The following is a 26,773-nucleotide window of genomic DNA, read 5'->3' on the forward strand; positions in this document are numbered from 1 at the left end:
GTTCAACTTTTTTGAAGCCGAAATCTTTTCATGAAAATGGTCAACTTTTTTGAAGCCGAAATCTTTTCATGAAAATGTTCAACTTTTTAAGCCGAAATCTTTTCTTGAAAATTTTCAACTTTTTTGAAGCAGAAATCTTTTCATGAAAATCTTAGACTTTTTTGAAGTCGAAATCTTTTCATGTAAATTTTCAACTTTTTTGAAGCAGAAATCTTTTCATGAAAATGTTCAACTTTTTTGAAGCCGAAATCTTTTCATGAAAATTTTCAACTTTTTGAAACCAAAATCTTTTCATGTAATTTTTCAACTTTTTTGAAGCAGAAATCTTTTCATGAAAATGTTCAACTTTTTTGAAGCCGAAATCTTTTCATGAAAATGTTCAACTTTTTTGAAGCCAAAATCCTGTCATGAAAATTTTCAACTTTTTTGAAGCAGAAATCTTTTCATGAAAATCTTCGACTTTTTTGAAGCCGAAATACTTGATGAAAATATTCAACTTTTTTGAAGTCTAAATCTTTTCATGAAAATTTTCCACTTTTTTGAAGCCGAAATCTTTTCATGAAAATGTTCAACTTTTTTGAAGCCGAGATCTTTTCATGAAAATTTTCAACTTTTTGAAACCGAAATCTTTTCATGAAAATTTTCAACTTTTTTGAAGCCGAAATCTTTTCATGAAAATGGTCAACTTTTTTGAAGCTGAAATCTTTTCATGAAAATCTTAGACTTTTTTGAAGTCGAAATCTTTTCATGTAAATTTTCAACTTTTTTGAAGCCGAAATCTTTTCATGAAAATCTTAGACTTTTTTGAAGTCGAAATCTTTTCATGTAAATTTTCAACTTTTTTGAAGCCGAAATCTTTTCATGAAAGTTTTCAACCTTTTTGAAGCCATAATCCTGTCATGAAAATTTTCAACTTTTTTGAAGCAGAAATCTTTTCATGAAAATTTTCAACTTTTTTGAAGCCGAAATCTTTTCAAGAAAATTTTCAACTTTTTTAAAGCCGAAATCTTTTCATGAAAATGTTCAACTTTTTTGAAGCCGAGATCTTTTCATGAAAATTTTCAACTTTTTGAAGCCGAAATCTTTTCATGAAAATTTTCAACTTTTTTGAAGCCGAAATCTTTTCATGTAAATTTTCAACTTTTTTGAAGCAGAAATCTTTTCATGAAAATGGTCAACTTTTTTGAAGCCGAAATCTTTTCATGTAAATTTTCAACTTTTTTGAAGCAGAAATCTTTTCATGAAAATCTTAGACTTTTTTGAAGTCGAAATCTTTTCATGTAAATTTTCAACTTTTTTGAAGCAGAAATCTTTTCATGAAAATCTTCGACTTTTTTGAAGTCGAAATAGTTCATGAAAGTTTTCAACCTTTTTGAAGCCATAATCCTCTCATGAAAATTTTCAACTTTTTTGAAGCAGAAATCTTTTCATGAAAATGGTCAACTTTTTTGAAGCCGAAATCTTTTCATGAAAATTTTCAACTTTTTGAAGCCGAAATCTTTTCATGAAAATTTTCAACTTTTTGAAACCAAAATCTTTTCATGAAAATTTTCAACTTTTTTGAAGCCGAAATCTTTTCATGAAAATTTTCAACTTTTTGAAACCGAAATCTTTTCATGAAAATTTTCAACTTTTTTGAAGCTGAAATCTTTTCATGAAAATGGTCAACTTTTTTGAAGCCGAAATCTTTTCATGAAAATCTTAGACTTTTTTGAAGTCTAAATCTTTTCATGAAAATTTTCCACTTTTTTGAAGCCGAAATCTTTTCATGAAAATGTTCAAGTTTTTTGAAGCCGAGATCTTTTCATGAAAATTTTCAACTTTTTGAAACCGAAATCTTTTCATGAAAATTTTCAACTTTTTTGAAGCCGAAATCTTTTCATGAAAATGGTCAACTTTTTTGAAGCTGAAATCTTTTCATGAAAATCTTAGACTTTTTTGAAGTCGAAATCTTTTCATGTAAATTTTCAACTTTTTTGAAGCAGAAATCTTTTCATGAAAATGGTCAACTTTTTTGAAGCCGAAATCTTTTCATGTAAATTTTCAACTTTTTTGAAGCAGAAATAGTTCATGAAAGTTTTCAACCTTTTTGAAGCCATAATCCTGTCATGAACATTTTCAACTTTTTTGAAGCAGAAATCTTTTCATGAAAATGGTCAACTTTTTTGAAGCCGAAATCTTTTCAAGAAAATTTTCAACTTTTTTAAAGCCGAAATCTTTTCATGAAAATGTTCAACTTTTTTAAAGCCGAGATCTTTTCATGAAAATTTTCAACTTTTTGAAACCGAAATCTTTTTATGAAAATTTTCAACTTTTTTGAAGCCGAAATCTTTTCATGTAAATTTTCAACTTTTTTGAAGCAGAAATCTTTTCATGAAAATGGTCAACTTTTTTGAAGCCGAAATCTTTTCATGTAAATTTTCAACTTTTTTGAAGCAGAAATCTTTTCATGAAAATCTTAGACTTTTTTGAAGTCGAAATCTTTTCATGTAAATTTTCAACTTTTTTGAAGCCGAAATCTTTTCATGAAAATCTTCGACTTTTTTGAAGTCGAAATAGTTCATGAAAGTTTTCAACCTTTTTGAAGCCATAATCCTCTCATGAAAACTTTCAACTTTTTTGAAGCCGAGATCTTTTCATGAAAATTTTCAACTTTTTGAAACCGAAATCTTTTCATGAAAATGTTCAACTTTTTTGAAGCCGAAATCTTTTCATGAAAATGTTCAACTTTTTTGAAGCCGAAATCTTTTCATGAAAATGTTCAACTTTTTTGAAGCCGAAATCTTTTCATGAAAATGTTACATTTTTTTGAAGCCGAAATACTTCATGAAAATTTTCAACTTTTTTGAAGCTGAAATTTTTTCATGAAAATGTTCAACTTTTTTGAAGCCGAAAACTTTTCATGAAAATTTTCAACTTTTTTGAAGCAGAAATCTTTTCATGAAAATTTTCAACTTTTTTGAAGCCGAAATAGTTCATGAAAATTTTCAACTTTTTTGAAGCCGAAATACTTCATGAAAATTTTCAACTTTTTTGAAACCTAAATCTTTTCATGAAAATTTTCAACTTTTTTGATGCCGAAATAGTTCATGAAAATTTTCAACTTTTTTGAAGCCGAAATCTTTTCATGAAAATTTTCAACTTTTTGAAACCGAAATCTTTTCATGAAAATTTTCAACTTTTTTGAAGCTGAAATCTTTTCATGAAAATGGTCAACTTTTTTGAAGCCGAGATCTTTTCATGAAAATTTTCAACTTTTTGAAGCCGAAATCTTTTCATGAAAATGGTCAACTTTTTTGAAGCCGAAATCTTTTCATGAAAATTTTCAACTTTTTGAAGCCGAAATTTTTTCATGAAAATGTTCAACTTTTTTGAAGCCGAAAATTTTCATGAAAATTTTCAACTTTTTTGAAGCAGAAATCTTTTCATGAAAATTTTCAACTTTTTTGAAGCCGAAATAGTTCATGAAAATTTTAGACTTTTTTGAAGCCGAAATACTTCATGAAAATTTTCAACTTTTTTGAAACCTAAATCTTTTCATGAAAATTTTCAACTTTTTTGATGCCGAAATAGTTCATGAAAATTTTCAACTTTTTTGAAGCCGAAATCTTTTCATGAAAATTTTCAACTTTTTGAAACCGAAATCTTTTCATGAAAATTTTCAACTTTTTTGAAGCTGAAATCTTTTCATGAAAATGGTCAACTTTTTTGAAGCCGAAATCTTTTCATGAAAATGGTCAACTTTTTTGAAGCCGAAATCTTTTCATGAAAATTTTCAACTTTTTTGAAGCCGAGATCTTTTCATGAAAATTTTCAACTTTTTGAAGCCGAAATCTTTTCATGAAAATGGTCAACTTTTTTGAAGCCGAAATCTTTTCATGAAAATTTTCAACTTTTTGAAGCCGAAATCTTTTCATGAAAATTTTCAACTTTTTTGAAGCAGAAATCTTTTCATGAAAATGTTCAACTTTTTTGAAGCCGAAATAGTTCATGAAAATTTTAGACTTTTTTGAAGCCGAAATACTTCATGAAAATTTTCAACTTTTTTGAAACCTAAATCTTTTCATGAAAATTTTCAACTTTTTTGATGCCGAAATAGTTCATGAAAATTTTCAACTTTTTTGAAGCCGAAATCTTTTCATGAAAATTTTCAACTTTTTGAAACCGAAATCTTTTCATGAAAATTTTCAACTTTTTTGAAGCTGAAATCTTTTCATGAAAATGGTCAACTTTTTTGAAGCCGAAATCTTTTCATGAAAATGTTCAACTTTTTTGAAGCCGAGATCTTTTCATGAAAATGTTCCATTTTTTTGAAGCCGAAATACTTCATGAAAATTTTCAACTTTTTTGAAGCCGAAATCTTTTCATGAAAATTTTCAACTTTTTGAAACCGAAATCTTTTCATGAAAATGGTCAACTTTCTTGAAGCCGAAATCTTTTCATGAAAATTTTCAACTTTTTAAGCCGAAATCTTTTCATGAAAATTTTCAACTTTTTTGAAGCAGAAATCTTTTCATGAAAATTTTCAACTTTTTTGAAGCAGAAATCTTTTCATGAAAATCTTAGACTTTTTTGAAGCCGAAATCTTTTCATGAAAATTTTCAACTTTTTTGAAGCCGAAATCTTTTCATGAAAATGTTCAACTTTTTTGAAGCCGAAATCTTTTCATGAAAATTTTCAACTTTTTTGAAGCAGAAATCTTTTCATGAAAATGGTCTACTTTTTTGAAGACGAAATCTTTTCATGAAAATTTTCAACCTTTTTGAAGACGAAATCTTTTCATGAAAATTTTCAACTTTTTGAAGCCGAAATCTTTTCATTAAAAAATTTTCACCTTTTTTGAAGCAGAAATCTTTTCATGAAAATGTTCAACTTTTTTGAAGACGAAATCTTTTCATGAAAATGGTCAACTTTTTTGAAGCCGAAATCTTTTCATGAAAATTTTCAACTTTTTTGAAGCCGAAATCTTTTCATGAAAATGGTCAACTTTTTTGAAGCCGAAATCTTTTCATGAAAATGGTCTAGTTTTTTTAAGACGAAATCTTTTTATGAAAATTTTCAACTTTTTTGAAGCCGAAATCTTTTCATGAAAATTTTCAACTTTTTGAAGCCGAAATCTTTTCATGAAAATTTTCAACTTTTTGAAGCCGAAATCTTTTCATTAAAAAATTTTCACCTTTTTTGAAGCAGAAATCTTTTCATGAAAATCTTAGACTTTTTTGAAGCAGAACTCTTTTCATGTAAATTTTCAACTTTTTTGAAGCCGAAATCTTTTCATGAAAATGGTCAACTTTTTTGAAGCCGAAATCTTTTCATGAAAATGGTCTACTTTTTTTAAGACGAAATCTTTTTATGAAAATTTTCAACTTTTTTGAAGCCGAAATCTTTTCATGAAAATTTTCAACTTTTTGAAGCCGAAATCTTTTCATGAAAATTTTCAACTTTTTGAAGCCGAAATCTTTTCATTAAAAAATTTTCACCTTTTTTGAAGCAGAAATCTTTTCATGAAAATCTTAGACTTTTTTGAAGCAGAACTCTTTTCATGTAAATTTTCAACTTTTTTGAAGCAGAAATCTTTTCATGAAAATGTTCAACTTTTTTGAAGCCGAAATAGTTCATGAAAATTTTAGACTTTTTTGAAGCCGAAATACTTCATGAAAATTTTCAACTTTTTTGAAACCTAAATCTTTTCATGAAAATTTTCAACTTTTTTGATGCCGAAATAGTTCATGAAAATTTTCAACTTTTTTGAAGCCGAAATCTTTTCATGAAAATTTTCAACTTTTTGAAACCGAAATCTTTTCATGAAAATTTTCAACTTTTTTGAAGCTGAAATCTTTTCATGAAAATGGTCAACTTTTTTGAAGCCGAAATCTTTTCATGAAAATGTTCAACTTTTTTGAAGCCGAGATCTTTTCATGAAAATGTTCCATTTTTTTGAAGCCGAAATACTTCATGAAAATTTTCAACTTTTTTGAAGCCGAAATCTTTTCATGAAAATGGTCAACTTTTTTGAAGCCGAAATCTTTTCATGAAAATGTTACATTTTTTTGAAGCGGAAATCTTTTCATGAAAATGTTCAAGTTTTTTGAAGCCGAAATCTTTTCATGAAAATGTTCAACTTTTTTGAAGCCGAAATCTTTTCATGAAAATGGTCAACTTTTTTGAAGCCGAAATCTTTTCATGAAAATTTTCAACTTTTTTGAAGCCGAAATCTTTTCATGAAAATGGTCAACTTTTTTGAAGCCGAAATCTTTTCATGAAAATTTTCAACTTTTTTGAAGCCGAAATCTTTTCATGAAAATGGTCAACTTTTTTGAAGCCGAAATCTTTTCATGAAAATGGTCAACTTTTTTGAAGCCGAAATCTTTTCATGAAAATGGTCTACTTTTTTGAAGACGAAATCTTTTCATGAAAATTTTCAACCTTTTTGAAGCCGAAATCTTTTCATGAAAATTTTCAACTTTTTGAAGCCGAAATCTTTTCATTAAAAAATTTTCACCTTTTTTGAAGCAGAAATCTTTTCATGAAAATGTTCAACTTTTTTGAAGACGAAATCTTTTCATGAAAATGGTCAACTTTTTTGAAGCCGAAATCTTTTCATGAAAATGGTCTACTTTTTTTAAGACGAAATCTTTTCATGAAAATCTTAGACTTTTTTGAAGCAGAACTCTTTTCATGTAAATTTTCAACTTTTTTGAAGCCGAAATCTTTTCATGAAAATGTTCAACTTTTTTGAAGCCGAGATCTTTTCATGAAAATTTTCAACTTTTTGATGCCGAAATCTTTTCATGAAAATTTTCAACTTTTTTGAAGCAGAAATCTTTTCATGAAAATTTTCAACTTTTTGAAGCCGAAATCTTTTCATTAAAAAATTTTCACCTTTTTTGAAGCAGAAATCTTTTCATGAAAATTTTCAACTTTTTTGAAGCCGAAATCTTTTCATGAAAATGTTCCATTTTTTTGAAGCCGAAATACTTCATGAAAATTTTCAACTTTTTTGAAGCCGAAATCTTTTCATGAAAATGTTCAACTTTTTTGAAGCCGAGATCTTTTCATGAAAATTTTCAACTTTTTGAAACCGAAATCTTTTCATGAAAATTTTCAACTTTTTTGAAGCCGAAATCTTTTCATGAAAATGGTCAACTTTTTGAAGCCGAAATCTTTTCATGAAAATGTTCAACTTTTTTGAAGCCGAAATACTTCATGAAAATTTTCAACTTTTTTGAAGCAGAAATCTTTTCATGAAAATGGTCAACTTTTTTGAAGCCGAAATCTTTTCATGAAAATTTTCAACTTTTTTGAAGCCGAAATCTTTTCATGAAAATGGTCAACTTTTTTGAAGCCGAAATCTTTTCATGAAAATGTTACATTTTTTTGAAGCGGAAATCTTTTCATGAAAATGTTCAAGTTTTTTGAAGCCGAAATCTTTTCATGAAAATGTTCAACTTTTTTGAAGCCGAAATCTTTTCATGAAAATGGTCAACTTTTTTGAAGCCGAAATCTTTTCATGAAAATTTTCAACTTTTTTGAAGCCGAAATCTTTTCATGAAAATGGTCAACTTTTTTGAAGCCGAAATCTTTTCATGAAAATGGTCTACTTTTCTTAAGACGAAATCTTTTCATGAAAAATTTCAACTTTTTTGAAGCCGAAATCTTTTCATGAAAATTTTCAACTTTTTTGAAGCCGAAATCTTTTCATGAAAATGGTCAACTTTTTTGAAGCCGAAATCTTTTCATGAAAATGTTACATTTTTTTGAAGCGGAAATCTTTTCATGAAAATGTTCAAGTTTTTTGAAGCCGAAATCTTTTCATGAAAATGTTCAACTTTTTTGAAGCCGAAATCTTTTCATGAAAATGGTCAACTTTTTTGAAGCCGAAATCTTTTCATGAAAATTTTCAACTTTTTTGAAGCCGAAATCTTTTCATGAAAATGGTCAACTTTTTTGAAGCCGAAATCTTTTCATGAAAATGGTCTACTTTTCTTAAGACGAAATCTTTTCATGAAAAATTTCAACTTTTTTGAAGCCGAAATCTTTTCATGAAAATTTTCAACTTTTTGAAGCCGAAATCTTTTCATGAAAATTTTCAACTTTTTGAAGCCGAAATCTTTTCATTAAAAAATTTTCACCTTTTTTGAAGCAGAAATCTTTTCATGAAAATCTTAGACTTTTTTGAAGCAGAACTCTTTTCATGTAAATTTTCAACTTTTTTGAAGCCGAAATCTTTTCATGAAAATGTTCAACTTTTTTGAAGCCGAGATCTTTTCATGAAAATTTTCAACTTTTTGATGCCGAAATCTTTTCATGAAAATTTTCAACTTTTTTGAAGCAGAAATCTTTTCATGAAAATTTTCAACTTTTTGAAGCCGAAATCTTTTCATTAAAAAATTTTCACCTTTTTTGAAGCAGAAATCTTTTCATGAAAATTTTCAACTTTTTTGAAGCCGAAATCTTTTCATGAAAATGTTCCATTTTTTTGAAGCCGAAATACTTCATGAAAATTTTCAACTTTTTTGAAGCCGAAATCTTTTCATGAAAATTTTCAACTTTTTTGAAGCCGAGATCTTTTCATGAAAATTTTCAACTTTTTGAAACCGAAATCTTTTCATGAAAATTTTAAACTTTTTTGAAGCCGAAATCTTTTCATGAAAATGGTCAACTTTTTGAAGCCGAAATCTTTTCATGAAAATTTTCAACTTTTTGAAGCCGAAATCTTTTCATGAAAATTTTCAACTTTTTTGAAGCAGAAATCTTTTCATGAAAATGTTCAACTTTTTTGAAGCCGAAATCTTTTCATGAAAATGTTCAACTTTTTTGAAGCCGAAATCTTTTCATGAAAATGTTCAACTTTTTTGAAGCCGAAATCTTTTCATGAAAATGGTCAACTTTTTTGAAGCCGAAATCTTTTCATGAAAATTTTCAACTTTTTTGAAGCCGAAATCTTTTCATGAAAATGGTCAACTTTTTTGAAGCCGAAATCTTTTCATGAAAATGTTACATTTTTTTGAAGCGGAAATCTTTTCATGAAAATGTTCAAGTTTTTTGAAGCCGAAATCTTTTCATGAAAATGTTCAACTTTTTTGAAGCCGAAATCTTTTCATGAAAATGGTCAACTTTTTTGAAGCCGAAATCTTTTCATGAAAATTTTCAACTTTTTTGAAGCCGAAATCTTTTCATGAAAATGGTAAACTTTTTTGAAGCCGAAATCTTTTCATGAAAATTTTCAACTTTTTTGAAGCCGAAATCTTTTCATGAAAATGGTCAACTTTTTTGAAGCCGAAATCTTTTCATGAAAATGTTAAATTTTTTTGAAGCCGAAATACTTCATGAAAATTTTCAACTTTTTTGAAGCCGAAATCTTTTCATGAAAATGGTCAACTTTTTTGAAGCAGAAATCTTTTCATGAAAATTTTCAACTTTTTTGAAGCCGAAATCTTTTCATGAAAATGTTCATGTTTTTTGAAGCCGAAATCTTTTCATGAAAATGTTCCATTTTTTTGAAGCCGAAATCTTTTCATGAAAATTTTCAACTTTTTTGAAGCCGAAATCTTTTCATGAAAATGTTCAACTTTTTTGAAGCCGAGATCTTTTCATGAAAATTTTCAACTTTTTGAAACCGAAATCTTTTCATGAAAATTTTCAACTTTTTGAAGCCGAAATCTTTTCATGAAAATGGTCAACTTTTTGAAGCCGAAATCTTTTCATGAAAATTTTCAACTTTTTGATGCCGAAATCTTTTCATGAAAATTTTCAACTTTTTTAAAGCAGAAATCTTTTCATGAAAATGTTCAACTTTTTTGAAGCCGAAATCTTTTCATGAAAATGTTCAACTTTTTTGAAGCCGAAATCTTTTCATGAAAATTTTCAACTTTTTTGAAGCCGAAATCTTTTCATGAAAATGGTCAACTTTTTTGAAGCCGAAATCTTTTCATGAAAATTTTCAACTTTTTGAAGCCGAAATCTTTTCATTAAAAAATTTTCACCTTTTTTGAAGCAGAAATCTTTTCATGAAAATCTTAGACTTTTTTGAAGCAGAAATCTTTTCATGTAAATTTTCAACTTTTTTGAAGCCGAAATCTTTTCATGAAAATTTTCAACTTTTTAAGCCGAAATCTTTTCATGAAAATGGTCAACTTTTTTGAAGCCGAAATCTTTTCATGAAAAAATTTTCACCTTTTTTGAAGCAGAAATCTTTTCATGAAAATCTTAGACTTTTTTGAAGTCGAAATCTTTTCATGTAAATTTTCAACTTTTTTGAAGCAGAAATCTTTTCATGAAAATTTTCAACTTTTTTGAAGCCGAAATCTTTTCATGAAAATGTTCATGTTTTTTGAAGCCGAAATCTTTTCATGAAAATGGTCAACTTTTTTGAAGCCGAGATCTTTTCATGAAAATTTTCAACTTTTTGAAACCGAAATCTTTTCATGAAAATTTTCAACTTTTTGAAGCCGAAATCTTTTCATGAAAATGGTCAACTTTTTGAAGCCGAAATCTTTTCATGAAAATTTTCAACTTTTTGATGCCGAAATCTTTTCATGAAAATGTTCATGTTTTTTGAAGCCGAAATCTTTTCATGAAAATGTTCAACTTTTTTGAAGCCGAGATCTTTTCATGAAAATTTTCAACTTTTTGAAACCGAAATCTTTTCATGAAAATTTTCAACTTTTTGAAGCCGAAATCTTTTCATGAAAATCTTCGACTTTTTTGAAGCTGAAATACTTCATGAAAGTTTTCAACCTTTTTGAAGCCAAAATCTTTTCATGAAAATGGTCTACTTTTTTTAAGACGAAATCTTTTTATGAAAATTTTCAACTTTTTTGAAGCCGAAATCTTTTCATGAAAATTTTCAACTTTTTGAAGCCGAAATCTTTTCATGAAAATTTTCAACTTTTTGAAGCCGAAATCTTTTCATTAAAAAATTTTCACCTTTTTTGAAGCAGAAATCTTTTCATGAAAATCTTAGACTTTTTTGAAGCAGAACTCTTTTCATGTAAATTTTCAACTTTTTTGAAGCCGAAATCTTTTCATGAAAATGTTCAACTTTTTTGAAGCCGAGATCTTTTCATGAAAATTTTCAACTTTTTGATGCCGAAATCTTTTCATGAAAATTTTCAACTTTTTTGAAGCAGAAATCTTTTCATGAAAATTTTCAACTTTTTGAAGCCGAAATCTTTTCATTAAAAAATTTTCACCTTTTTTGAAGCAGAAATCTTTTCATGAAAATTTTCAACTTTTTTGAAGCCGAAATCTTTTCATGAAAATTTTCAACTTTTTGAAGCCGAAATCTTTTCATGAAAATTTTCAACTTTTTGAAGCCGAAATCTTTTCATGAAAATGGTCAACTTTTTTGAAGCAGAAATCTTTTCATGAAAATGTTCAACTTTTTTGAAGCCGAAATCTTTTCATGAAAATGTTCAACTTTTTTGAAGCCGAAATACTTCATGAAAATTTTCAACTTTTTTGAAGCAGAAATCTTTTCATGAAAATGGTCAACTTTTTTGAAGCCGAAATCTTTTCATGAAAATTTTCAACTTTTTGAAGCCGAAATCTTTTCATTAAAAAATTTTCACCTTTTTTGAAGCAGAAATCTTTTCATGAAAATGTTCAACTTTTTTAAGCCAAAAAACTTCATGAAAATTTTCAACTTTTTTGAGGCAGAAATCTTTTCATGAAAATGTTCAACTTTTTTGAAGACGAAATCTTTTCATGAAAATGGTCAACTTTTTTGAAGCCGAAATCTTTTCATGAAAATTTTCAACTTTTTTGAAGCCGAAATCTTTTCATGAAAATGGTCAACTTTTTTGAAGCCGAAATCTTTTCATGAACATGTTAAATTTTTTTGAAGCCGAAATACTTCATGAAAATTTTCAACTTTTTTGAAGCCGAAATCTTTTCATGAAAATGGTCAACTTTTTTGAAGCCGAAATCTTTTCATGAAAATGGTCTACTTTTTTGAAGACGAAATCTTTTCATGAAAATTTTCAACTTTTTTGAAGCCGAAATCTTTTCATGAAAATTTTCAACTTTTTGAAGCCGAAATCTTTTCATTAAAAAATTTTCACCTTTTTTGAAGCAGAAATCTTTTCATGAAAATCTTAAACTTTTTTGAAGTCGAAATCTTTTCATGTAAATTTTCAACTTTTTTGAAGCCGAAATCTTTTCATGAAAATGTTCATGTTTTTTGAAGCCGAAATCTTTTCATGAAAATGTTCCATTTTTTTGAAGCCGAAATCTTTTCATGAAAATTTTCAACTTTTTTGAAGCCAAAATCTTTTCATGAAAATGTTCAACTTTTTTGAAGCCGAGATCTTTTCATGAAAATTTTCAACTTTTTGAAACCGAAATCTTTTCATGAAAATTTTCAACTTTTTGAAGCCGAAATCTTTTCATGAAAATGGTCAACTTTTTGAAGCCGAAATCTTTTCATGAAAATTTTCAACTTTTTGATGCCGAAATCTTTTCATGAAAATTTTCAACTTTTTTAAAGCAGAAATCTTTTCATGAAAATGTTCAACTTTTTTGAAGCCGAAATCTTTTCATGAAAATGTTCAACTTTTTTGAAGCCGAAATCTTTTCATGAAAATTTTCAACTTTTTTGAAGCCGAAATACTTCATGAAAATTTTCAACTTTTTTGAAGCCGAAATCTTTTCATGAAAATGTTCAACTTTTTTGTAGCCGAAATCTTTTCATGAAAATGGTCTACTTTTTTTAAGACGAAATCTTTTTATGAAAATTTTCAACTTTTTTGAAGCCGAAATCTTTTCATGAAAATTTTCAACTTTTTGAAGCCGAAATCTTTTCATGAAAATTTTCAACTTTTTGAAGCCGAAATCTTTTCATTAAAAAATTTTCACCTTTTTTGAAGCAGAAATCTTTTCATGAAAATCTTAGACTTTTTTGAAGCAGAAATCTTTTCATGTAAATTTTCAACTTTTTTGAAGCCGAAATCTTTTCATGAAAATTTTCAACTTTTTAAGCCGAAATCTTTTCATGAAAATGGTCAACTTTTTTGAAGCCGAAATCTTTTCATGAAAATTTTCAACTTTTTTGAAGCAGAAATCTTTTCATGAAAATCTTCGACTTTTTTGAAGCTGAAATACTTCATGAAAGTTTTCAACCTTTTTGAAGCCGAAATACTTCATGAAAATTTTTACCTTTTTTAAAGCTAAAATCCTGTCATGAAAATTTTCAACTTTTTTGAAGCAGAAATCTTTTCATGAAAATCTTCAACTTTTTTGAAGCCGAAATCTTTTCATGAAAATTTTCACCTTTTTGAAGTAAAAATCTTTTCATGAAAATTTTCAACTTTTTTGAAGCCGAAATACTTCATGAATATGTTCAACTTTTTTGAAGCAGAAATCTTTTCATGAAAATCTTGGACTTTTTTGAAGTCGAAATCTTTTCATGTAAATTTTCAACTTTTTTGAAGCAGAAATCTTTTCATGAAAATGTTCAACTTTTTTGAAGCCGAAATCTTTTCATGAAAATGTTCCATTTTTTTGAAGCAGAAATACTTCATGAAAATTTTCAACTTTTTTGAAGCCGAAATCTTTTCATGAAAATGTTCAACTTTTTTGCCGCCGAGATCTTTTCTGGAAAATTTTCAACTTTTTGAAACCGAAATCTTTTCATGAAAATTTTCAACTTTTTTGAAGCCGAAATCTTTTCATGAAAATGGTCAACTTTTTGAAGCCGAAATCTTTTCATGAAAATTTTCAACTTTTTGATGCCGAAATCTTTTCATGAAAATTTTCAACTTTTTTGAAGCAAAAATCTTTTCATGAAAATTTTCAACTTTTTTGAAGCCGAAATCTTTTCATGAAAATGTTCATGTTTTTTGAAGCCAAAATCTTTTTATGAAAATGTTCCATTTTTTTGAAGCCAAAATACTTCATGAAAATTTTCAACTTTTTTGAAGCCGAAATCTTTTCATGAAAATGTTCAACTTTTTTGAAGCCGAGATCTTTTCATGAAAATTTTCAACTTTTTGAAACCGAAATCTTTTCATGAAAATTTTCAACTTTTTTGAAGCCGAAATCTTTTCATGAAAATGGTCAACTTTTTGAAGCCGAAATCTTTTCATGAAAATTTTCAACTTTTTGATGCCGAAATCTTTTCATGAAAATTTTCAACTTTTTTGAAGCAGAAATCTTTTCATGAAAATGTTCAACTTTTTTGAAGCCGAAATCTTTTCATGAAAAAGTTAAATTTTTTTGAAGCCGAAATACTTCATGAAAATGGTCTACTTTTTTGAAGACGAAATCTTTTCATGAAAATTTTCAACTTTTTTGAAGCCGAAATCTTTTCATGAAAATTTTCAACTTTTTGAAGCCGAAATCTTTTCATTAAAAAATTTTCACCTTTTTTGAAGCAGAAATCTTTTCATGAAAATCTTAGACTTTTTTGAAGTCGAAATCTTTTCATGTAAATTTTCAACTTTTTTGAAGCAGAAATCTTTTCATGAAAATTTTCAACTTTTTTGAAGCCGAAATCTTTTCATGAAAATGTTCATGTTTTTTGAAGCCGAAATCTTTTCATAAAAATGTTCTATTTTTTTGAAGACGAAATACTTCATGAAAATTTTCAACTTTTTTGAAGCCGAAATCTTTTCATGAAAATGTTCAACTTTTTTGAAGCCGAGATCTTTTCATGAAAATTTTCAACTTTTTGAAACCGAAATCTTTTCATGAAAATTTTCAACTTTTTTGAAGCCGAAATCTTTTCATGAAAATGGTCAACTTTTTGAAGCCGAAATCTTTTCATGAAAATTTTCAACTTTTTGATGACGAAATCTTTTCATGAAAATTTTCATCTTTTTTGAAGCAGAAATCTTTTCATGAAAATTTTCAACTTTTTTGAAGCAGAAATCTTTTCATGAAAATTTTCAACTTTTTAAAGCCGAAATCTTTTCATTAAAAAATTTTCACCTTTTTTGAAGCAGAAATCTTTTCATGAAAATCTTAGACTTTTTTTAAAGTCGAAATCTTTTCATGTAAATTTTCAACTTTTTTGAAGCAGAAATCTTTTCATGAAAATTTTCAACTTTTTTGAAGCAGAAATCTTTTCATGAAAATGTTCATGTTTTTTGAAGCCGAAATCTTTTCATGAAAATGTTCCATTTTTTTGAAGCCGAAATACTTCATGAAAATTTTCAACTTTTTTGAAGCAAAAATCTTTTCATGAAAATTTTCAACTTTTTTGAAGCAAAAATCTTTTCATGAAAATGTTCAACTTTTTTGAAGCCGAAATCTTTTCATGAAAATGTTCAACTTTTTTGAAGCAGAAATCTTTTCATGAAAATGGTCAACTTTTTTGAAGCCGAAATCTTTTCATGAAAATTTTCAACTTTTTTGAAGCCGAAATCTTTTCATGAAAATGGTCAACTTTTTTGAAGCCGAAATCTTTTCATGAAAATGTTACATTTTTTTGAAGCCGAAATACTTCATGAAAATTTTCAACTTTTTTGAAGCAGAAATCTTTTCATGAAAATGTGCAACTTTTTTGAAGCCGAGATCTTTTCATGAAAATTTTCAACTTTTTGAAACTGAAATTTTTTCATGAAAATTTTCAACTTTTTTGAAGCCGAAATCTTTTCATGAAAATGGTCAAATTTTTTGAAGCCAAAATCTTTTCATGAAAATTTTCAACTTTTTTGAAACCGAATTCTTTTCATGAAAATTTTCATCTTTTTGAAACCGAAATCTTTTCATGAAAATTTTCATCTTTTTGAAGCCGAAATCTTTTCATGAAAATGGTCAACTTTTTAAAGCAGAAATCTTTTCATGAAAATTTTCATCTTTTTGAAGCCGAAATCTTTTCATGAAAATGGTCAACTTTTTAAAGCAGAAATCTTTTCATGAAAATTTTCAACTTTTTGAAGCCGAAATCTTTTCATGAAAATTTTCAACTGTTTTGAAGCAGAAATCTTTTCATGAAAATGTTCAACTTTTTTGAAGCCGAAATCTTTTCATGAAAATGTTCAACTTTTTTGAAGCCAAAATACTTCATGAAAATTTTCAACTTTTTTGAAGTCGAAATCTTTTCATGTAAATTTTCAACTTTTTTGAAGCAGAAATCTTTTCATGAAAATGTTCAACTTTTTGATGCCGAAATCTTTTCATGAAAATGTTCAACTTTTTGAAGCCGAAATCTTTTCATGAAAATGTTCCATTTTTTTGAAGCCGAAATACTTCAGGAAAATGTTCAACTTTTTTGAAGCCGAAATCTTTTCATGAAAATGTTCAACTTTTTTGAAGCCGAAATCTTTTCATGAAAATGTTCCATTTTTTTGATGCCGAAATAGTTCATGAAAATTTTCGACTTTTTTGAAGCCGAAATACTTCATGAAAATTTTCAACTTTTTTGAAGCCGAAATCTTTTCATGAAAATTTTGAACTTTTTTGAAGCAGAAATCTTTTCATGAAAATTTTCAACTTTTTTGAAGCCGAAATAGTTCATGAAAATTTTAGACTTTTTTGAAGCCGAAATACTTCATGAAAATTTTCAACTTTTTTGAAACAGAAATCTTTTCATGAAAATGTTCAACTTTTTTGAAGACGAAATCTTTTCATGAAAATTTTCAACCTTTTTGAAGCCGAAATCTTTACATGAAAATTTTCAACTTTTTGAAGCCGAAATCTTTTCATTAAAAAATTTTCACCTTTTTTGAAGCAGAAATCTTTTCATGAAAATGTTCAACTTTTTTAAGCCAAAAAACTTCATGAAAATTTTCAACTTTTTTGAGGCCGAAATCTTTTCATGAAAATGTTCAACTTTTTTGAAGACGAAATCTTTTCATGAAAATGGTCAACTTTTTTGAAGCCGAAATCTTTTCATGAAAATTTTCAACTTTTTTGAAGCCGAAATCTTTTCATGAAAATGGTCAAATTTTTTGAAGCCGAAATCTTTTCATGAAAATGTTAAATTTTTTTGAAGCCGAAATACTTCATGAAAATTTTCAACTTTTTTGAAGCCGAAATCTTTTCATGAAAATGGTCAACTTTTTTGAAGCCGAAATCTTTTCATGAAAATGGTCTACTTTTTTGAAGACGAAATCTTTTCATGAAAATTTTCAACTTTTTTGAAGCCGAAATCTTTTCATGAAAATTTTCAACTTTTTGAAGCCGAAATCTTTTCATTAAAAAATTTTCACCTTTTTTGAAGCAGAAATCTTTTCATGAAAATCTTAGACTTTTTTGAAGTCGAAATCTTTTCATGTAAATTTTCAACTTTTTTGAAGCAGAAATCTTTTCATGAAAATTTTCAACTTTTTTGAAGCCGAAATCTTTTCATGAAAATGTTCCATTTTTTTGAAGCCGAAATACTTCATGAAAATTTTCAACTTTTTTGAAGCCGAAATCTTTTCATGAAAATGTTCAACTTTTTTGAAGCCGAGATCTTTTCATGAAAATTTTCAACTTTTTGAAACCGAAATCTTTTCATGAAAATTTTCAACTTTTTTGAAGCCGAAATCTTTTCATGAAAATGTTCCATTTTTTTGAAGCCGAAATACTTCATGAAAATTTTCAACTTTTTTGAAGCAAAAATCTTTTCATGAAAATTTTCAACTTTTTTGAAGCAAAAATCTTTTCATGAAAATGTTCAACTTTTTTGAAGCCGAAATCTTTTCATGAAAATGTTCAACTTTTTTGAAGCCGAAATACTTCATGAAAATTTTCAACTTTTTTGAAGCAGAAATCTTTTCATGAAAATGGTCAACTTTTTTGAAGCCGAAATCTTTTCATGAAAATTTTCAACTTTTTTGAAGCCGAAATCTTTTCATGAAAATGGTCAACTTTTTTGAAGCCGAAATCTTTTCATGAAAATGTTACATTTTTTTGAAGCCGAAATACTTCATGAAAATTTTCAACTTTTTTGAAGCAGAAATCTTTTCATGAAAATGTGCAACTTTTTTGAAGCCGAGATCTTTTCATGAAAATTTTCAACTTTTTGAAACTGAAATTTTTTCATGAAAATTTTCAACTTTTTTGAAGCCGAAATCTTTTCATGAAAATGGTCAAATTTTTTGAAGCCAAAATCTTTTCATGAAAATTTTCAACTTTTTTGAAACCGAATTCTTTTCATGAAAATTTTCATCTTTTTGAAACCGAAATCTTTTCATGAAAATTTTCATCTTTTTGAAGCCGAAATCTTTTCATGAAAATTTTCACCTTTTTTGAAGCAGAAATCATTTCATGAAAATCTTAGACTTTTTTGAAGACGAAATCTTTTCATGTATATTTTCAACTTTTTTGAAGCAGAAATCTTTTCATGAAAATGTTCCATTTTTTTGAAGCCGAAATACTTCATGAAAATTTTCAACTTTTTTGAAGCTGAAATCTTTTCATGAAAATTTTCAACTTTTTGAAACCGAAATCTTTTCATGAAAATTTTCAACTTTTTTGAAGCCGAAATCTTTTCATGAAAATGGTCAACTTTTTAAAGCAGAAATCTTTTCATGAAAATTTTCAACTTTTTGAAGCCGAAATCTTTTCATGAAAATTTTCAACTGTTTTGAAGCAGAAATCTTTTCATGAAAATGTTCAACTTTTTTGAAGCCGAAATCTTTTCATGAAAATGTTCAACTTTTTTGAAGCCAAAATACTTCATGAAAATTTTCAACTTTTTTGAAGTCGAAATCTTTTCATGTAAATTTTCAACTTTTTTGAAGCAGAAATCTTTTCATGAAAATGTTCAACTTTTTGATGCCGAAATCTTTTCATGAAAATGTTCAACTTTTTGAAGCCGAAATCTTTTCATGAAAATGTTCCATTTTTTTGAAGCCGAAATACTTCATGAAAATGTTCAACTTTTTTGAAGCCGAAATCTTTTCATGAAAATGTTCAACTTTTTTGAAGCCGAAATCTTTTCATGAAAATGTTCCATTTTTTTGATGCCGAAATAGTTCATGAAAATTTTCGACTTTTTTGAAGCCGAAATACTTCATGAAAATTTTCAACTTTTTTGAAGCCGAAATCTTTTCATGAAAATTTTGAACTTTTTTGAAGCAGAAATCTTTTCATGAAAATTTTCAACTTTTTTGAAGCCGAAATAGTTCATGAAAATTTTAGACTTTTTTGAAGCCGAAATACTTCATGAAAATTTTCAACTTTTTTGAAACAGAAATCTTTTCATGAAAATGTTCAACTTTTTTGAAGACGAAATCTTTTCATGAAAATTTTCAACCTTTTTGAAGCCGAAATCTTTACATGAAAATTTTCAACTTTTTGAAGCCGAAATCTTTTCATTAAAAAATTTTCACCTTTTTTGAAGCAGAAATCTTTTCATGAAAATGTTCAACTTTTTTAAGCCAAAAAACTTCATGAAAATTTTCAACTTTTTTGAGGCCGAAATCTTTTCATGAAAATGTTCAACTTTTTTGAAGACGAAATCTTTTCATGAAAATGGTCAACTTTTTTGAAGCCGAAATCTTTTCATGAAAATTTTCAACTTTTTTGAAGCCGAAATCTTTTCATGAAAATGGTCAAATTTTTTGAAGCCGAAATCTTTTCATGAAAATGTTAAATTTTTTTGAAGCCGAAATACTTCATGAAAATTTTCAACTTTTTTGAAGCCGAAATCTTTTCATGAAAATGGTCAACTTTTTTGAAGCCGAAATCTTTTCATGAAAATGGTCTACTTTTTTGAAGACGAAATCTTTTCATGAAAATTTTCAACTTTTTTGAAGCCGAAATCTTTTCATGAAAATTTTCAACTTTTTGAAGCCGAAATCTTTTCATTAAAAAATTTTCACCTTTTTTGAAGCAGAAATCTTTTCATGAAAATCTTAGACTTTTTTGAAGTCGAAATCTTTTCATGTAAATTTTCAACTTTTTTGAAGCAGAAATCTTTTCATGAAAATTTTCAACTTTTTTGAAGCCGAAATCTTTTCATGAAAATGTTCCATTTTTTTGAAGCCGAAATACTTCATGAAAATTTTCAACTTTTTTGAAGCCGAAATCTTTTCATGAAAATGTTCAACTTTTTTGAAGCCGAGATCTTTTCATGAAAATTTTCAACTTTTTGAAACCGAAATCTTTTCATGAAAATTTTCAACTTTTTTGAAGCCGAAATCTTTTCATGAAAATCTTAGACTTTTTTGAAGTCGAAATCTTTTCATGTAAATTTTCAACTTTTTTGAAGCAGAAATCTTTTCATGAAAATGTTAAATTTTTTTGAAGCCGAAATACTTCATGAAAATTTTCAACTTTTTTGAAGCCGAAATCTTTTCATGAAAATGGTCAACTTTTTTGAAGCCGAAATCTTTTCATGAAAATGGTCTACTTTTTTGAAGACGAAATCTTTTCATGAAAATGTTCAACTTTTTTGAAGCCGAAATCTTTTCATGAAAATTTTCAACTTTTTGAAGCCGAAATCTTTTCATTAAAAAATTTTCACCTTTTTTGAAGCCGAAATCTTTTCATGAAAATCTTAGACTTTTTTGAAGTCGAAATCTTTTCATGTAAATTTTCAACTTTTTTGAAGCCGAAATCTTTTCATGAAAATTTTCAACTTTTTTGAAGCAGAAATCTTTTCATGAAAATTTTCAACTTTTTTGAAGCCGAAATCTTTTCATGAAAATGTTCATGTTTTTTGAAGCCGAAATCTTTTTATGAAAATGTTCCATTTTTTTGAAGCCGAAATACTTCATGAAAATTTTCAACTTTTTTGAAGCCGAAATCTTTTCATGAAAATGTTCAACTTTTTTGAAGCCGAGATCTTTTCATGAAAATTTTCAACTTTTTTGAAGCCGAAATCTTTTCATGAAAATGGTCAACTTTTTTGAAGCCGAAATCTTTTCATGAAAATGTTACATTTTTTTGAAGCCGAAATACTTCATGAAAATTTTCAACTTTTTTGAAGCAGAAATCTTTTCATGAAAATGTTCAACTTTTTTGAAGCCGAAATCTTTTCATGAAAATGTGCAACTTTTTTGAAGCCGAGATCTTTTCATGAAAATTTTCAACTTTTTAAAAAACTGAAATCTTTTCATGAAAATTTTCAACTTTTTTGAAGCCGAAATCTTTTCATGAAAATGGTCAAATTTTTTGAAGCCAAAATCTTTTCATGAAAATTTTCAACTTTTTTAAAACCGAATTCTTTTCATGAAAATTTTCATCTTTTTGAAACCGAAATCTTTTCATGAAAATTTTCATCTTTTTGAAGCCGAAATCTTTTCATGAAAATTTTCACCTTTTTTGAAGCAGAAATCATTTCATGAAAATCTTAGACTTTTTTGAAGACGAAATCTTTTCATGTATATTTTCAACTTTTTTGAAGCAGAAATCTTTTCATGAAAATGTTAAATTTTTTTGAAGCCGAAATACTTCATGAAAATTTTCAACTTTTTTGAAGCCGAAATCTTTTCATGAAAATGGTCAACTTTTTTGAAGCCGAAATCTTTTTATGAAAATGGTCTACTTTTTTGAAGACGAAATCTTTTCATGAAAATGTTCAACTTTTTTGAAGCCGAAATCTTTTCATGAAAATTTTCAACTTTTTGAAGCCGAAATCTTTTCATTAAAAAATTTTCACCTTTTTTGAAGCCGAAATCTTTTCATGAAAATCTTAGACTTTTTTGAAGTCGAAATCTTTTCATGTAAATTTTCAACTTTTTTGAAGCCGAAATCTTTTCATGAAAATGGTCAACTTTTTTGAAGCAGAAATCTTTTCATGAAAATGTTACATTTTTTTGAAGCCGAAATCTTTTCATGAAAATGTTCAAGTTTTTTGAAGCCGAAATCTTTTCATGAAAATGTTCAACTTTTTTAAGCCAAAAAACTTCATGAAAATTTTCAACTTTTTTGAAGCAGAAATCTTTTCATGAAAATGTTCAACTTTTTTGAAGCAGAAATCTTTTCATGAAAATGGTCAACTTTTTTGAAGCCGAAATCTTTTCATGAAAATTTTCAACTTTTTTGAAGCCGAAATCTTTTCATGAAAATGGTCAACTTTTTTGAAGCCGAAATCTTTTCATGAAAAAGTTAAAATTTTTTGAAGCCGAAATACTTCATGAAAATGGTCTACTTTTTTGAAGACGAAATCTTTTCATGAAAATTTTCAACTTTTTTGAAGCCGAAATCTTTTCATGAAAATTTTCAACTTTTTGAAGCCGAAATCTTTTCATTAAAAAATTTTCACCTTTTTTGAAGCAGAAATCTTTTCATGAAAATCTTAAACTTTTTTGAAGTCGAAATCTTTTCATGTAAATTTTCAACTTTTTTGAAGCAGAAATCTTTTCATGAAAATCTTAGACTTTTTTGAAGTCGAAATCTTTTCATGTAAATTTTCAACTTTTTTGAAGCCGAGATCTTTTCATGAAAATTTTCAACTTTTTGAAACCGAAATCTTTTCATGAAAATTTTCAACTTTTTTGAAGCCGAAATCTTTTCATGAAAATGGTCAACTTTTTGAAGCCGAAATCTTTTCATGAAAATTTTCAACTTTTTGATGCCGAAATCTTTTCATGAAAATTTTCATCTTTTTTGAAGCAGAAATCTTTTCATGAAAATTTTCAACTTTTTTGAAGCAGAAATCTTTTCATGAAAATTTTCAACTTTTTAAAGCCGAAATCTTTTCATTAAAAAATGTTCACCTTTTTTGAAGTAGAAATCTTTTCATGAAAATCTTAGACTTTTTTTAAAGTCGAAATCTTTTCATGTAAATTTTCAACTTTTTTGAAGCAGAAATCTTTTCATGAAAATTTTCAACTTTTTTGAAGCAGAAATCTTTTCATGAAAATGTTCAACTTTTTTGAAGCAGAAATCTTTTCATGAAAATGTTCAACTTTTTTGAAGCCGAGATCTTTTCTTGAAAATTTTCAACTTTTTGAAACCGAAATCTTTTCATGAAAATTTTCAACTTTTTTGAAGCCGAAATCTTTTCATGAAAATGGTCAACTTTTTGAAGCCGAAATCTTTTCATGAAAATTTTCAACTTTTTGATGCCGAAATCTTTTCATGAAAATTTTCAACTTTTTTGAAGCAAAAATCTTTTCATGAAAATGTTCAACTTTTTTGAAGCCGAAATCTTTTCATGAAAATGTTCAACTTTTTTGAAGCCGAAATACTTCATGAAAATTTTCAACTTTTTTGAAGCAGAAATCTTTTCATGAAAATGGTCAACTTTTTTGAAGCCGAAATCTTTTCATGAAAATTTTCAACTTTTTTGAAGCCGAAATCTTTTCATGAAAATGGTCAACTTTTTTGAAGCCGAAATCTTTTCATGAAAATGTTACATTTTTTTGAAGCCGAAATACTTCATGAAAATTTTCAACTTTTTTGAAGCAGAAATCTTTTCATGAAAATGTTCAACTTTTTTGAAGCCGAAATCTTTTCATGAAAATGTGCAACTTTTTTGAAGCCGAGATCTTTTCATGAAAATTTTCAACTTTTTAAAAAACTGAAATTTTTTCATGAAAATTTTCAACTTTTTTGAAGCCGAAATCTTTTCATGAAAATGGTCAAATTTTTTGAAGCCAAAATCTTTTCATGAAAATTTTCAACTTTTTTGAAACCGAATTCTTTTCATGAAAATTTTCATCTTTTTGAAACCGAAATCTTTTCATGAAAATTTTCATCTTTTTGAAGCCGAAATCTTTTCATGAAAATTTTCACCTTTTTTGAAGCAGAAATCATTTCATGAAAATCTTAGACTTTTTTGAAGACGAAATCTTTTCATGTATATTTTCAACTTTTTTGAAGCAGAAATCTTTTCATGAAAATGTTAAATTTTTTTGAAGCCGAAATACTTCATGAAAATTTTCAACTTTTTTGAAGCCGAAACCTTTCATGAAAATGGTCAACTTTTTTGAAGCCGAAATCTTTTCATGAAAATGGTCTACTTTTTTGAAGACGAAATCTTTTCATGTAAATTTTCAACTTTTTTGAAGCCGAAATCTTTTCATGAAAATGGTCAACTTTTTTGAAGCAGAAATCTTTTCATGAAAATGTTACATTTTTTTGAAGCCGAAATCTTTTCATGAAAATGTTCAAGTTTTTTGAAGCCGAAATCTTTTCATGAAAATGTTCAACTTTTTTAAGCCAAAAAACTTCATGAAAATTTTCAACTTTTTTGAAGCAGAAATCTTTTCATGAAAATGTTCAACTTTTTTGAAGCAGAAATCTTTTCATGAAAATGGTCAACTTTTTTGAAGCCGAAATCTTTTCATGAAAATTTTCAACTTTTTTGAAGCCGAAATCTTTTCATGAAAATGGTCAACTTTTTTGAAGCCGAAATCTTTTCATGAAAAAGTTAAAATTTTTTGAAGCCGAAATACTTCATGAAAATGGTCTACTTTTTTGAAGACGAAATCTTTTCATGAAAATTTTCAACTTTTTTGAAGCCGAAATCTTTTCATGAAAATTTTCAACTTTTTGAAGCCGAAATCTTTTCATTAAAAAATTTTCACCTTTTTTGAAGCAGAAATCTTTTCATGAAAATCTTAGACTTTTTTGAAGTCGAAATCTTTTCATGTAAATTTTCAACTTTTTTGAAGCAGAAATCTTTTCATGAAAATGTTCATGTTTTTTGAAGCCGAAATCTTTTCATAAAAATGTTCCATTTTTTTGAAGACGAAATACTTCATGAAAATTTTCAACTTTTTTGAAGCCGAAATCTTTTCATGAAAATGGTCAACTTTTTTGAAGCCGAGATCTTTTCATGAAAATTTTCAACTTTTTGAAACCGAAATCTTTTCATGAAAATTTTCAACTTTTTTGAAGCCGAAATCTTTTCATGAAAATGGTCAACTTTTTGAAGCCGAAATCTTTTCATGAAAATTTTCAACTTTTTGATGCCGAAATCTTTTCATGAAAATTTTCATCTTTTTTGAAGCAGAAATCTTTTCATGAAAATTTTCAACTTTTTTGAAGCAGAAATCTTTTCATGAAAATTTTCAACTTTTTAAAGCCGAAATCTTTTCATTAAAAAATGTTCACCTTTTTTGAAGCAGAAATCTTTTCATGAAAATCTTAGACTTTTTTTAAAGTCGAAATCTTTTCATGTAAATTTTCAACTTTTTTGAAGCAGAAATCTTTTCATGAAAATTTTCAACTTTTTTGAAGCAGAAATCTTTTCATGAAAATGTTCAACTTTTTTGAAGCAGAAATCTTTTCATGAAAATGTTCAACTTTTTTGAAGCCGAGATCTTTTCTTGAAAATTTTCAACTTTTTGAAACCGAAATCTTTTCATGAAAATTTTCAACTTTTTTGAAGCCGAAATCTTTTCATGAAAATGGTCAACTTTTTGAAGCCGAAATCTTTTCATGAAAATTTTCAACTTTTTGATGCCGAAATCTTTTCATGAAAATTTTCAACTTTTTTGAAGCAAAAATCTTTTCATGAAAATGTTCAACTTTTTTGAAGCCGAAATCTTTTCATGAAAATGTTCAACTTTTTTGAAGCCGAAATACTTCATGAAAATTTTCAACTTTTTTGAAGCAGAAATCTTTTCATGAAAATGGTCAACTTTTTTGAAGCCGAAATCTTTTCATGAAAATTTTCAACTTTTTTGAAGCCGAAATCTTTTCATGAAAATGGTCAACTTTTTTGAAGCCGAAATCTTTTCATGAAAATGTTACATTTTTTTGAAGCCGAAATACTTCATGAAAATTTTCAACTTTTTTGAAGCAGAAATCTTTTCATGAAAATGTTCAACTTTTTTGAAGCCGAAATCTTTTCATGAAAATGTGCAACTTTTTTGAAGCCGAGATCTTTTCATGAAAATTTTCAACTTTTTAAAAAACTGAAATTTTTTCATGAAAATTTTCAACTTTTTTGAAGCCGAAATCTTTTCATGAAAATGGTCAAATTTTTTGAAGCCAAAATCTTTTCATGAAAATTTTCAACTTTTTTGAAACCGAATTCTTTTCATGAAAATTTTCATCTTTTTGAAACCGAAATCTTTTCATGAAAATTTTCATCTTTTTGAAGCCGAAATCTTTTCATGAAAATTTTCACCTTTTTTGAAGCAGAAATCATTTCATGAAAATCTTAGACTTTTTTGAAGACGAAGTCTTTTCATGTATATTTTCAACTTTTTTGAAGCAGAAATCTTTTCATGAAAATTTTCAACTTTTTAAAGCCGAAATCTTTTCATTAAAAAATGTTCACCTTTTTTGAAGCAGAAATCTTTTCATGAAAATCTTAGACTTTTTTTAAAGTCGAAATCTTTTCATGTAAATTTTCAACTTTTTTGAAGCAGAAATCTTTTCATGAAAATTTTCAACTTTTTTGAAGCAGAAATCTTTTCATGAAAATGTTCAACTTTTTTGAAGCAGAAATCTTTTCATGAAAATGTTCAACTTTTTTGAAGCCGAGATCTTTTCTTGAAAATTTTCAACTTTTTGAAACCGAAATCTTTTCATGAAAATTTTCAACTTTTTTGAAGCCGAAATCTTTTCATGAAAATGGTCAACTTTTTGAAGCCGAAATCTTTTCATGAAAATTTTCAACTTTTTGATGCCGAAATCTTTTCATGAAAATTTTCAACTTTTTTGAAGCAAAAATCTTTTCATGAAAATGTTCAACTTTTTTGAAGCCGAAATCTTTTCATGAAAATGTTCAACTTTTTTGAAGCCGAAATACTTCATGAAAATTTTCAACTTTTTTGAAGCAGAAATCTTTTCATGAAAATGGTCAACTTTTTTGAAGCCGAAATCTTTTCATGAAAATTTTCAACTTTTTTGAAGCCGAAATCTTTTCATGAAAATGGTCAACTTTTTTGAAGCCGAAATCTTTTCATGAAAATGTTACATTTTTTTGAAGCCG

This window comes from Labrus bergylta, chromosome 16 (genome assembly GCF_963930695.1).
Source record: "Labrus bergylta chromosome 16, fLabBer1.1, whole genome shotgun sequence".
NCBI lineage: Eukaryota > Metazoa > Chordata > Actinopteri > Labriformes > Labridae > Labrus > Labrus bergylta.